This window comes from Cyprinus carpio, unplaced genomic scaffold (genome assembly GCF_018340385.1).
Source record: "Cyprinus carpio isolate SPL01 unplaced genomic scaffold, ASM1834038v1 S000006657, whole genome shotgun sequence".
Classification (NCBI taxonomy): domain Eukaryota; kingdom Metazoa; phylum Chordata; class Actinopteri; order Cypriniformes; family Cyprinidae; genus Cyprinus; species Cyprinus carpio.
This window is the reverse complement of record NW_024879281.1, coordinates 330,159-345,282: the sequence shown is the minus strand read 5'-3', so window position 1 is coordinate 345,282 and position 15,124 is coordinate 330,159. Positions and strand designations below refer to the sequence as shown.

Sequence of the window (15,124 nt, the reverse complement as noted above, 5' to 3'; positions counted from 1 at the left end):
CTGTTTTAAAACAACAAACAAAAAAAATATTACAAATTAAATTGTTTATTTAGAATTATGGACCTCCACCCCCACAATTAAAATTCTAGTCCTAAATACTTTTAGGAAAAAAAAATGCAGATGAATCATTCACATAAATATATACATATATACTATATATATATCTAATATATATATATATATATAGTATATATATATATATAATATATATATATGTGATTTATGCATGGCCGACCTACCAGTCAAGGTTTATAGTATTTCTAAGATAATAAATAAATATGGCACAAAAATTATTACTTCTTTTGGAAATTAAAGGCCGAAAGACAAGTGATAATTGAAAAGACCTTGATATTCTTTTTATCCCCAAAGCCCCAGTGGCCAACAAAAACGCTCCACTTTTTCTCTTTGTATTAAAAACCAAAAAAAAAAAGAGAGAAGCGAGAGAACTTCTTCCTTAGGCAACTACAGCAAATGAGTTGTTCATAACCCCTACCCCCTCACACTTGGTGCTTCACAGCAGTGCAAGATGGAGCTACGTCTACCCTTCAGTCCAAACCATCATTTAACACCCCCGTCCCACACCTAGCGTATACAATAGGGTAAGTCAATTTGTGTTGCGTAGGGGTTACAATAGCAACCCATTGAAATATTACATAAAACTGTCTTGTATTGGTATGCATTCCTCAGAAATACTGGGGAAGCAGGTCTATGATACCCTGGAGCAGAAATGAGTTTACACCATTCCTCAAGTTTTGCAGGGATGCTAATTGGAAGGAAACTTCACTCCCTCATCAAGGGTTAATTCACTGTTTCTGTATGTCAAGCATCCACAGCAAGGCATTACTGTTATACTCTAAAAGGTGGAAGAGAGGCTCTCTGTTGTTTTTACTAAAACAAATGATTGCCAAATTCTTTAGGGGGGGGGGGGGGAAGGGGAGGGCAGGGAATTTTCATAATAATTAACTTATGAATCTATTAGCCCCTGGAGTAACTCTGGCCGAGCATTAACCTGTTAAGGAGTGTAAACACTTCATCCTTAGCAACAACAACGACCTTTGGTGACAGATTACAATGGGCCATAATCCACCGAATGGGAGCTCCTGTCTACAGCAAACATTTGGGGCTCCGCTACATTTAAGTATTTGACAGAGTATGCTAAACTACAGCAAGTGTCTGTGCTTTAACTAGAAGCTGAATATTTGCGGTAGCTTCGGAGATGTTTCACTGCATCTCCAAGCACATGTTGGTCCATTTAGTTGTTATTAGATGCTGGGGCAAAACAGAGCAACTATGAAACGCTCAGTTACAGTGTCGTAAAAACAAAAGAAGAAGTTGATATTCTGTAAACCACTCAAGAATATAATAACTAAAAGAATAACTTTTTAGTTTACCAAAGGCCCATTTTTGTAGTTACCCTACAAAAGGAACTAAAAGCAAACAAACATCTGGAAAAGGGACACTGACAAATTGTATTAAGGAACACGGATGTGAGCCCCAATTTACTCTTCGCTAATCAACCCTCACAGACTTCGCTAAAATGTGTTTTCATAGTCTCTATTTGTGACAGCTCCGCAGTTAGTCAGGCCTTCTTGAAAAAAGGGGAAAATGAAGAACCAAATGCATAAGGAAAATTCCTTTTCCTCCAAATTCTTTGCACCAAGACACTGCTTCTCTAAGAACTCCAAATCCTTAAGAAACTGGAAAATCTATGTCAAATGAGGCTAATACTGCTTTTACTTTACCTTAAAAAAAACCCTTTAGTTCTGTATCAGGATGACAAAAAAAAGAATTTGACGTATATGTACAAGAGGGATTAAATGGCAACCCATTCTAATTTTTGAAGACTTTCTTCGTTTGCTATGGTATGGGGAACCTGGTTCAGTGCATACAAGTCTGATACAGGCTAGAATGAATCATCCAAGAATCACGAGTTACGCTATCAAAGGGGCCTTTTTTCAGCCCTCACGCTCACACGTAGAACATGGACGGAGGGTAGAAAGTAGAAGTTTAGATATACCGTCCACCTCTCTCTGGGGCTCTGGTAGCAGAGAGGAAGCAGAAGCAGACTTTTCAAGGCTTTCATTCACAAATGACATAGATGAAACGGTCCATGATGGCCCCGCTCTGATAAAGCCAGAAATGGCAACAGTGGACAAACCCGGCCATGAGATGTTCTGACCAGTCTCGCCAGTCCACTGCCTTCTTGGAGCGCAGCCAACCACCAGCCCCCACCGACACCGACCCTGAAAGCAAAACAAATAAATAAAAAACACCCTCAACAACAAATGTAGTTAGCAATCTCATTCAAGAGCCCTCTGTCTAGGACTTGTTGGCATTGGTTGTTTTGCATACAGTCCTGTTCCTTGCAGGAGTGGTAGAAACGGAAGACCAATGTTGGAAAGCAACCACAACAGCAGTGACAGCTGAGGCGAGCTCAATGCTGAAACCACTGACATTAAACAAAGTCTCGTTTAGGGAAGCTCTGCCGGTTGGAGGGTTTTGCTCTGTACACGCAGGTGCTGTCTGGGTGACCAACATGGCTTTTTGTTTATACTCTAGACGGGTGGGATGGGGGCGGTCCTTGCCCAGTGTTTGGATGCCTCTGTCGGCCCTAATAATAAAAAAAGAAAAGTACCGACAACCTACACAGATACCCACTCCACTCATACAGCAGCAACCGATTGGAGTTGGTGGCACTAGATATAACTGACCCACTCTCATATCCACCAAGGCAACCATTGGACCAATTGCATTACTGAAAACCAAAATAAGGTAAATTGCTTGAGTGCTTAGAATACCAGCATTTGTAAATCTATTTAGGCACTGTGCAGTACATGCTCATTACCTGACAAGCATTTCCTCCGTGAAGCAAAGGAGCCAAGCAGTCAGTGATAATTTGAAGGAACTGGAAGAGCATCTGACACTTCAGGTCTGTCACATCGGCCCTATCCCCTCCTCCAAAGAACGACGGCTGCTCCCAGCATCACGTCAGCACTCCAAAGCAACCTCACCATCACCGATACCTCAGGTGCCCATTCTCTGCCACGTCATTGCAGAACTCGTTAGCTGTCCATCGCGGATGGCGCCTGTCTCTCTGTTGTTGGCTTTGTCCTTGGCTACCGTCTTCTGACATGGAAGTCAGCCTTCTTTGGGGCCTTGAAGTCTCCATGCATGCCATGATGGCCTGGTGTCTTAGGTGTAGCTGTTGTTGCGGCGGATGGGACGTTCACCACCCTCCCCCATGGCAGTCTCCCACTTTTGCCAATGGAGTTTTGTGAGGCAGGTCCTTGTATGAGGCCAGAGTCCTTGTGAACTGTGTGTACTGAGAGTAACCATACTAGGCGGAGTGGTGGCCCAGTGGTTAAATGAACATGGGCAATCTTCGAGCTGCTGAAACCAGAATCAAGTTACATTATCGAACTTTCGACAAAAACATAAACGGGTGGTCATGACTGGCATGGAATGTTACGCTCTAACAGAACTTACACACTGCCCTCTCTGACTCTTTGCATTCCTCTGCATCGCGTCATCTGAATCCCAAGTCCCAGTTACCCTTGCGCGCCTCAGAAAAAGGATGGCCAAGGGGCTGAAAATAGGGCATGGCACTGGACTCCTCAGGCGAGGTTTCAGGATGGCTGTGAGCTTCATGCTGCCCCTCTTCTCCATCAGAGGACTCTTAGAGTGACTGTGAAGACTGTTACTTCACCTGTGTTATCAAATGACATTGGTCAGCCTCCAAGCTCTGCTAGCAAATTAAAAATGGTACAGACAAAGTAGTAAATATGCACAAATTAGCTGAAAAATCACTATTAATACTTTATCTAAATACCGGGGCTTTAAATCTTTAGTTGCCCATACACCCCTAAGTATGGCGTCATCTCCTCATACTGAATAACATTAAAAATCACAACATTAACATATAATAAAAATTTATATCATTAAATCATACTAAAAACGGCCAAAAATGCAGAAGTTAGAAATTTATAAGACTATTTCCACATTAAGTTAACCTATGGGTCAAGGGTTTAATTGAATGCATAAATTTACCATTTTTCAAAAAAATACATTGTATAAACACTAAATGAAGAACCCTAATTAGTTGAGTAAAGGTGAATCTGATCAAATCATTTTGTGACAGTACAAAGGCTGGTACGCACTTTACTCACCATTCAGTTCACATGGCCATCACATGAGCGCTCGATTCATAAACTGTCACGCATCATGCAAACTCTGTTTGCGTAAATTGTGTCACTATAACCCTACATTTCAAGGACAGCATGACATAACTCGGGTCCATCGTTCCACTGATTCTGCTCATGGTGTTCAAAGCACACGCTTTCTATTTTTCTACGAGCCTGAGTGAACGTCCCAGTCAACACCTCATCTACCACGGCCATATTCAACAATGAGTGGAATCTCTCTCTATGACCCAATCAGGCACTGTCGATGCACTGCCAAAATCTATACAGCTTTAGATCCAAAAAAAAAAACAAACACAAGTGAATAACCAGACTGTGCTTGTTTAGAAGCAGTGTATTTCTTGAAAGTGCAGTTTGTGGGATATTTGGTGTTTTTGTCTTATGTGTTTGAGGAATTATAAACATGCTGCCATTAAACTTCTGTTCTGTGAACTATACTGAATCACAGCTGTTAAGATACTTTTACTACATTTTCAATCACTTAATGACATCCTGTACTTTTCATGGCACTAACAAGGATAAGTTAAAACAAAAGAAAACCCCATAAGAGTTGACAGAGCTTACATTTGTACTGTGAATCCAGAACATTCCTTTAAAGATTATATTGGTCCGTTCTAAGTGAACTGATTTTGTCAAACTGCTGTTCACTGCCACAGTTTTAATCTGTCAGGGTATTATCCCCAATGGAACACCTGGTGCTCTGGCCTAAGGCAGTGGTCTCCAACCCTGCTTCCTGGAGAGCTAACCGTTATGGCATTATTTTACTTGACAAAGTCGAGAGCTCTTATTGTAGCACGAAAGCACATTAATAAATGTGTGAGCTGGATCTCTTCTCTCGTCACGACCCACCGGCGCAATAGTCCTTTGCTCTCGCAAAAACCAGACACTCGCGCAGATACACTTAAACTATCTCCTCCTCGTGCTCAACTGTGCCCTGTGCACTCTCAATCTCTCTGGGCTCATGCACTATAGATATTATTTCTTTTCTGCATTTCGGCCCTGAATACCCCACTTGTCATCCAAGGTTATCAACCATCAGATTCAAAGATGGATCTGTAATTTCTTTACAATTTTCATAACTACTTAGTCATAATATTACAAATGAATTGGGCATTTGGATGATTTGTAAATACCTTTAACAGTTTGGTCAAACCCTTTCTGAACGATTTATCTAAACAACAAAAAAGCATATGGATCTAACAAATTCATGTGGTCATATACTACTTATTGTGGCTCTTGGATTGAATATAAATTAACACTATTTTTTCTATTTTTCCATAACATTACTCTTATAGTCTAATGGGCTTAATGCATTTGCAGACCCGTATTACATGTAACTGTCATATAACTGAATATTCACTGTTTTAGAGAAGAGTGCCCTTGAATGTTTAAGCGAATTTAAGTGGTGATGTCATGATTAAAAAAAAACAAATCAAACTGAAAACAGACACATGGATTAAAAAAAAAAAAAAAAAAAACATTGTAAGTTCCCACAAATGTCCCCAAACAGCACGATATTAGAGCATGTGCTATATCTTGCATAATTTACAATCATATATTCTACATTTGATGTTGATCTGAGTGAGCTTTGTTACTTATTATTCTGCCATCATACCAACTTAGAATTCTACTGCAATTGAGTTTAATTTCAGTTGAGGTACCTTATCTGACATATATGATATAACAGTGATGGTTTATATAGATGTCTTTAGGGTACATAGGCTATATACTATGTTGTTTTAGATAAATTGCTCAGAGACCAACCAGTTGGGACCAAGGTCCATTTTTATGGTTTTAAACGTGCTTTATAAAATAAATAACAAAGGTTATGTACCAATCTCCAAGCACCCAATTCCTGCCATGTTTTCATAGGCTACATCCATTACATTGCTAAATTGTGTCAGTTGTGGACGTCTGATTGGTTAAAAGCGTTTATTATAAAGTACCTTTTAAACAGTGTTTACAAGTACCTATTTTACGAGAGATGACACATCTGTGCATTTTTTTTTGCAGAAAAGATCAAAATACAACTAGAGATTAGTAAAACAAAGTAGCTACAATAACCAGTTTGTTAAAACAAAAATACAAAACAATGTAAAAAAAATCGGTTTTTGAGACTAATTTTTAAAAAAAGCAATGATATCCTTTGACAACGTTTAATTCAGATGCAAAAGAATTAATATTATCTATAGCACATAGCCCGAGTGATTTGGAAGTGCACAGACACATTTTTTGAGCGAGAGTAGAGATACGTTTTAAGTGCGCGCACTCTCTCGCTCGGGCGAGACCCAAAGCGTGTATCTGAGAGCACGCATCCGGATTTGCGCTCTTGCATTGTATTAATGTGCTTCGCGCTACAGTAATGTACTCTCGACATTTGTCAGTAAAATAACACAATAACGGTCCTACAGATTTCAGCTCCAACCCCAATCCAACACACCTGAACCAGCTAATCAAGATGTTCAGGGCTACTTGATAGATTACAGACATGCGTGTTGGAGCAGGGTTGGAGATTCCTGGCCTAAGGCTAATAAACCTTGCATGTCCACAGATTGCCGTCCAGACTTTATTGGGTCTGGAGGAAAAAACTAAAAAAAAAAAAAAAAAAAAAAAAAAAAAAAAAAACACCAAGGTTGATGTATTGTTATATCTTCAAGTACAATGCAAAAAAAACATCTGTAATGGCCCTAACACAAACCCTTGAGGCACCCCACCCATTCATCTTTCTTTCATTAATCTATTTGGCAATGGTTATGATACCCAATTGTGCTCGGGAAAATGACACTGTCCCAACTGGATTGATCATAGTGTATTGCTAATGATACATCGTTTTATGGTTTACATGGTTGAATTAACCACAAGACAAAAGACAGATCTTCTTTGGGATCTTCTTCTTGAGCCTAGGGCAGACAGCAAACCAACGATGATAGCGTGACCGGCCCAACCCAAAGTGAAATAGCAGCCTCCCCACCGGGGGCAGTTACCCCGAAGCCCAGCACTGCAGTCCCATGTTCACGGGGGAAAAAGGGACCAAGAGGGTGCGAGGGAAAGGAGAAAAAAGGAAAGGTGTTTTTGAGACAAAGGGCAGCATGTGCTACCATCAACATAAACAGCATTAGGGAAGGGGCGGGGACTTTGGATTCAGGTTGTTAGTAATTGTTTTGGGAGTTAAACAGTAATAAGACATAGAAGTGGATTACTGCATCCAAAAATAGCTACCCTTCGAAGAAAAATCATATTCAGAAAAATACTTAGGCCACAGGCTGTGGTTTATCATTTTAGTTAGAAAAATGCTGTGGGGACACTCTAAAAAAAATATATATAATACTTCCTCCACATGTTTAGAGTCCATAGAAACAAAAGCCAAAACTTCAACGCAACCAGTGTCAAATCTGGTCACATTCAAAATGCAGCAAAAGGCCCTGTCTCTTACATAACAATTCAGGTGAGATGTGAGTGTGAACAACAGCAGCAAAACATTGCAGTGACACAAGCCACTGTACATATGGCACAAGTGTGAGTATTTTAAAGGCTATCCGGCAAGATATCAGCAACCACCTTTTTGGGGGAGGACGGGTGGGGGAAAAAAAAGTGACCATTCGCAGAAAGGTTATATCTGAGCCAAGGGCTGCAGTGCTAGCTGCAGTGATGAAGAATGCCCCACTGCATGCTCAAGGAAGAGTGCTGGTGAGCAAGTCAGCCATTATGTACTCCCCATGGGGTCCAAAGCACAGATAATGAAATGTTGGGCAACATAGGTTCACAAAACCAAAAGAGGGTTTAAAAAAGGTTGTAAATTTGACTTTGACCAAATTCTAACTTTGAAAAAAATGTGCTGTAAATAAAAATAAAGACAGGTTTAGAGATACGAGGAAGAGCAATTGGTGCTAAACTCCTGTCATTGCCACATGCCACGTATTACTACACGGATGCTGGCATGGCATTCCGTGGCCACTGCTGTGCTATGAAATTAGTTGCATACCAATCTCAGGAGACAAGACACCAGGATGTCTCACTCTTTCAGTAGAGCTCTGAGGTACCACGAGGGAGGAACAGCTGCTTTCCAAACCCAAATGACTTCAGCAGAGCTAAGAATAGAAGGAAGAAAGGACAGAACAGGTGTGGGCCAGAGAGGTTTAGGGGGTGAACTGTACTAGAAATAATAGAAAGGTCTAGGATGGGGCCCAGTATCAATTATGGCAGTTCCGTGCACAGTTCCTGCTCAGTTTGAGAGAAAAGCATCCCTGTGGCATGTCAAGATAGGCAGGGAACGAGCATTCATGCTTACATCAGCGTAGTTTGACAAAACACCTCCTCCACAAAAGAGAGGCAGCTCATACCACTCAGTGCCCAGTCATTGTAGACTGGGAACTGGTGTTTATAGCAATTATATCCCCATTTGTGCTCTTTGACTGCTGCGCATATGGTAGAAAGTTCCAAGCATTTTTTGATAATTAACTGAGATCAGTAAATAAACTTTTTAGTTTCATTTGGGTCTCACTAACAAACCATTCTAAAAGCATTTGTATCACTAACCATGAATGTTGCTTGGTGTCGGTTTTGGGGCCACACGACCAAGTTTTTTTTTTTTTTTTTTTATGGTGCTCTTCTTTTTTTTTTTTTTTTTTTTTTTTTTTTTTTTTTTTGTTTATTTTATTTTATTTTATTTTGTTTTATTTTTTTTTTTTTTTTTTTCTTTTTTTTTTTTTTGTTTTTTTTATTTTATTTTTTTTTTTTTTTTTTTTTGTTTTTTTTTCCTTAGCCAAAACCACAAAGTCCACAATGGCCACAAAGTGAAGCTTAGCTCAATGGCTCAACTTTAAAAAACAAAAAGTGATTTTTTGACACTTTGTCAACTCATTTTTGAGAGAGTCAATACAGAATAATCAGTCTGGCTCCTTCTTTGACTGGTCTGTCTTAAGTCTGTGTACTGGTGTGCTGTTAGCGCTGGGTCTGTGGTAGTGGTCCACATAATAAAAACATTCTAGAATCCTTCAAAACAAAAATCCACACAGAAAGATCTTTAAATTGCTAGCTAAGCTTGGCCTAGACTTTCCATTTCATCGCTCTTCGTTCTTTGTATCCCCATGACAGCCAAAAACACCCCACGGTCCTGTGGTTTTTTCAAAGGGTAAGCAGACTGAAACCAAGCATTGAAGTACTGGGGGCGGGAGGGGTGTAGCCAACCCTCATGGCCCTTATTGTTAAATTAGGATATGAAATAATACAAGTTAAAGCATAATCATATAAAACTTAAAATCTGAAAGATTTTAAAACCTAGGCATTCAGACACCGGATGTGTCTGAATGGTTACAGAAAAAATAAATAGGCATAATACAGTAACGATGAGGTTCATAACACTACCAGACTATCAAATCGTTGTGAACACAAACTAACACTGAAACATGGTGCCTTGTTGCTAGGAAGACACATGCAAATGCAACAATGTCTTCGAAAATCGGCTTAAAATATTAAACCCTTTTGATCTCCACTGACTGGATTGGAATCTTAGTCTGAAGTCTGTGCAAATAATTTTTTTTATATAACAACTTGTGCTTGCCCAGAATCTGTGGACTGGCTCTGACAATTTGACAACTAGTACAGCACCTCTTCAAGATAGTAGAATTGAGGCTGTAAAAATCACAGGGCGAATCCCTATCTTTAATCCAAACCTTTAGAGAAGTTTTTGTGAAAACTAGTTGAACTAGCTAAGAGTCTAAATTAGAACAAACAAAGATTACTTTTCTTGCCTACTTGGATTCTCTCAAATGCTGGGAATCAGCTGACATTTAAACACAAGAAGAGAGAGCTTGTGTGTCATGTGTATTTTTGAATGGGGAGAAAAACTTGCCAGACACTGTGGTTGCTGAATGACCTTACGTTCTGTGTGCTGCAACTGGGGTGCGGGGATGGGTTAGAGAACATAATTAACAAAGAGTTGAGAGGCAACATGTGTTTGGGAAAAGGAGATTGTTAGGGAGGCGGATCCCTGACGTGATGTGCATATCACACCTATATATCACACCTCCAAACTGGTTTGACTGGATGCAACTTCTTGCACAGTAGTGAGTTGAATCTCCTGATCATGTGTTAGGGATACCCGTCATACTTTCATTCTCTCACAAAACTTGTAGAAAAACAAAAACCAGGACACCAACCACACGTGGGTGTTCGCACGTATCCCCCCCCGGACACGCCAACTACCATGAACTATGCGTCCTTTCAAAGGAAAATCCAACCCTAGTTTACATACTGACCTGATATTTTACAGAGCATGTGTGCCTGCCTTGCAGCCCCTTCAAAGACAAAGTAGGTTGATCAAAGTTCATGACATGCCACACGCCTCCTCACCTACATACCCCCCCACCCCCCCCCCCCCCCCACCAGGTTGGTGCCGGTATTGTCTTGTCCTGTCCTGGAAGACGCTCTGAATTAACTGAACCTGAGTCAACTGCTTTAAACAGGCTGAGAGTGGGAGGAGTGAAGGGACTGTGCCTGCTGATCTGGTTCCTTTAAAGCTAATCCAACAGCAGATGACATGACGATGTCTCTAAGTGTGGCCAAAGATGCTTAAGTTAAGATGTCTCTAATATGGGAAACTACGTCGACCTGAATTGGTGGGGAGATTGTGAGAGGATATATGTCCTTGTCCTGGTGCACTCAAACACTCACATATGTGTGTCAGCTGATGAATTTGGCTGAAGAGAAACGTCATTCTGATTGAGTCCCGAAGTGACACTGGAATGATTAAATGGGCTCTAGAGGACAGCCTTTAATTTTGAGAAAACTATTCATCTTTAAAGTCGTTAGAACTGTGCTCGAGGGTGTCAATTACAACCACTACAAATTATCTGAATGGCAAGAATTTAACTTAATAAGTCAAAAGTTTTTGTAACAATTCAACTTATCCTTACTCTTTATGTACTTAACTCTTAAGAATTTATTCAAAAAAACTATTTTTTTCCATAACTAACTTGCAACTATTATACTGTCCAAATAACAACTTCTCTGAATCCTACATGTTGCATTACGATGTCTTTTAAGCATAAGGTATGTGTGTTGCTACATGTGAATGTGTGTGTGTTCTGCTGCACCTTGCTGTGACTACCGTACAATGCGCCCCCGCTGGGCGTTGCATGTGTGTACACACGTGCCCGATGGTGCATATTGCATCATACCTGGCCTGAAGCCTTCATTTATATGGCCCGGCCAGTTGACTTCCTTGAATTGTTGAACCGCCTGTGGCGTACGAGGAAACAAAAAGGAGCAAAGGTTGCTCATTTTAAAAGGGTTTCAAATTAAAAAGGCCAAAGTATTCAGCAAAGTATCTCATAAAAATCATTTCAGAGCTCCACGTAACTGCACTCAAAAACGTGGTGCTTTCTCTACTGTGGCTGGATTTTGCCCATTTTGCTGGGCATGAATTCCTTTATTCCACTGTTTTTTTTCTCTTCCTATGATGAAGGAAAAACACTCTGATTGTCAAGTGAATACAGGCACCACATGCTTCAGGCTGCGAGTGCTCCACTGAGTTCTCCGGAGCCCAATGGTTAAACACTGCTTTGCCTTAAGCACTCTAAACACAGTCTGGCAGAATCTGGGCATCTGGTTAGGGTGTTAATAGCCATGCAAAAGGCAGACATAGAGCAATACTTACTCGGTGCTCCAGTAAACCATGATGGAGAACAGGTTGATTCCCATTGTAATAGCATAGAAGAATGGCAGGGCCCTCAGACCATTGGGCACGGGATTATCCTGCAAAGAACAAAGTACAGACTGTTAGCCAACACCCAGCTTTGGTGTAATTTTATTCCATAGCCTTTTCATTCTACATCCAAGTAATTAATTAAAACCAAGTTTGAAAGACAAGATCATTTTATTTACCTTTTGCAAGATGAATATGCGAACAAAGTAGAAAAGAACTGCGGACATGATGCCAGAGAGGACAGGTGAGAGGAACCAAGAAGCAACTGTAAGACAGCAAAGAACAACGATATGTAAAGAAACAAACACATCTCCAGTTTCTGGAGTAGCGTAATACTCGCACAAGTGCAACTACAAATGAATCATCCTTGTGAATGCAGCTGACTCACCAATTCTAAGAAGCTCCAGCCATTTGACGCCCTGCTGACCTTTGGCGACCAGTGAAAAGCCAATGGTAGCTCCCACAATGCAATGGGTCCCAGAAATAGGAAGCTTCAGAAAGAGAGGCGAAGCAACTGCCAAGCAGCAGAGCCTTAAGGGTAGTGAAAACATAAAACTTAGAGAAACCTTAATTTTACATATTAAAAAATATATAATATATATATAAAACATATGAGCATTAAGCTTCGCAAACTACTTACCAAACATAACGCTGACTGATCCAGCCATCAACACATGCTCTGAGCCATTGTACATTGTCACATCGATAATGCCTTTGCGGGATGGTCTCGCTGACTTTGGCTCTCCAATCAGCACAGAGCCCAGCGTCTCAAATACAGCAGCAAGAATACAGGCCTGTCTAAGCTGTAACTACACACTCTGACCCCACTGCTGTACCAAACGAGTTGGCGACATCAGTAGCACCTACAGAAAAGACCAAGGATAAACGCTTTGCGATGAACCCTACCATTAGGAGCCATAGATAACCGGCTATGATGCACTTGAGCCGGCAAGGGTGGTCAAAAATCATACTGCATTAAAGTTGTCGACACCATTGTGTGTTGATGGTTTTCTGCTATACAGGAAAAAAATAACCTTCACAATCTTACAGGGAAGAGAACCAAATGTATAAATAAATCAAGCAGCAGCACACTGGATATTTTGATCCCCAGATAATTGAGGTACTAGTGTTTCTAAATCAGTTTTCTGCCTCAGACCTACCTTCGCCCCTTCGCTAAACCAGCAAATCAAAGCAATCCAGACACCAGAGAAAGAATCTGCACTGCTCTAAACTGATACGTAACGTTAAGGGAGAGGGGGAGTGAGGGCCTATTGCTATCCTCTGACTAGACTAGATCTGTTACAATTTGTTTTGGCTTGGGTAATTAGGCAGACAGAGTGGACATCCATTGTGCAACAGACACAGTTAGTGAATGGTAGCTCATTCCTGGAAAAAAGAGAAAAAAAAAGAGAAAATGGGAAGGTTCCCGTGTTATGCAACAATTTCACTGCAGAGGAGCCAGAACTTGGACATAAGTCTATTACACACTAAAACATTTATTAGCAGTACTTTTTTGCATACAGCGGAGCTGAAGGTCTAGAAAAATCTTTCACTGTACAAAAAAAGGGGGCGCACCGAGAACACAGAATGAATGCATGTATGATCATACAACAAAACTCATAACTGCTTATGCACGAACTACAACCGATGGCTTATGACTACAATAATCAAGCCAACGCATTCAATTCACAATATGTACACTTAAAAAATAAATGAATAAATCAAATAAAAAAAAAAAAACTTTAAAAAGTGATTAAAGTCAATCGGACCACTTTGTTTTACAAGCCAGGGAAGGCAGCACTTTGATTAATATTTTAAACTCTGACAACAGACACTAGTATTTAAATGAAGCCTTCGGCGTATTGGTGTCGTGTGGCTTTCCAGCACATTCCTGCAATGCACCCTTTATTGTCAAAGAAACGCAGAAAATCCATGATGAAATGCAGTTGACTGTCGCTCCAGGGCTGTTTGAGCCAGTTCTCCACGCTCGCGCACTTCCTCGCTAACGTTAGCTTGAGGAACAATATTAGTCGAAAACAAACCTAAAAACGACCCATTTTAAACAGCTACCATTCGCTGATATTAGTATTAAAATAAAAATATCGCACTACTTCAGTGCAGAAATTTTCATATGACCTCTTAGTTTAACAGGGCAATACCCATTTTACCTGCGCGCTCATTCATTCACACCCGCTAAACAGCTAATAAACTTATAAATCAAAAGACTAATTGAAACACCAAAATAACCCAAAAATAAAAAGTTACACATAAAACAAACATATATCAGGTGGCACTGTGGTATTAAATTAATCCCCGGAAAGAGACCCTGGCGTTTTTTTCCAGGCGAGTCACCTGACAAGACCACGAGCTCGCGCTCATTCGAATCCGTTCAAATTAGCCAGCGGAAATATTGATAAGAAGTACAGACAAATATCATCACTGCAACTAGAATAAGAGGGAAAAAAGGTTTTTCTCACCACTCACACAAAATTGTCGATTTAGATCTTTTTTGACACTGCAGCCCGCCCAGTAACTTCCCGTAGCCGCTTCCGCGCGCGCTAGGGTGATAGATAACAAACGCTCTCGCTCTCTAACCTAAGCACTAACGCGGATGAAATTAAATAACCTTCAAACCTTAAGACTACAAAACAAGATATACTGCTGGTTGTTTTACAAACGTACTTGGCTCAATGAAAAAACTGGCAAAAAAAAAAAAAAAAAAACAAAAAACAAAAAGAAGAAGACACACCTATATGAAAAAAGTGGGGGTCCTTCAGCCGGCTTCAAGTTGATGGATTTTTTTCCTCCCTGTCCCGATGGCAAACACGAGGGGGTAATAGAAGTGAAGAAGATAAAAGATAGTCACCGTCCCCTGTGGTGGCGGGGCCGTACTTTCGAGGCGTCCTTCAGATGATTGTGGAAGCTGTCGAACGCGCGCCCTCTTACCTTCTTTTGGGCGCATGGATCATGAGTTTTTTGCGCTACGCCGTAAATCGGTAGCAATCCAGGCATTTTAAAAAATAGTAATTTAGACATGTTTACACTAGCACCTACCCTACAAACAAGTTCACTTCAGATGTTTACAGGTGCCTGGTAAAAAAAAAAAAAAATAATGTGTTTTGTAAAAATGCATTGAGTTATTTTTGTTTTTTATTGTCATATTTATTTGGTATTTTAGTTTTCTTCTGACGCTGCTACGAAGATAGTGGAAAATAAGATT

General features: G+C 40.4%; 1 long non-coding RNA gene and 1 pseudogene across 1 annotated transcript; both read right to left on the bottom strand.

Moving 5' to 3' along the window:
- Window positions 1-2,934: 2,934 nt before the first annotated feature.
- Window positions 2,935-12,873, bottom strand: LOC122144379 (annotated as a pseudogene).
- A 143-nt stretch (window positions 12,874-13,016) lies between these two features.
- Window positions 13,017-14,411, bottom strand: LOC122144376. The gene is made up of 2 exons (XR_006159687.1): window positions 14,382-14,411; window positions 13,017-13,290 (listed from the first exon to the last, which is right to left on the bottom strand). It is a non-coding gene; the product is annotated as an uncharacterized LOC122144376 (long non-coding RNA).
- Between the last annotated feature and the right edge of the window lie 713 nt (window positions 14,412-15,124).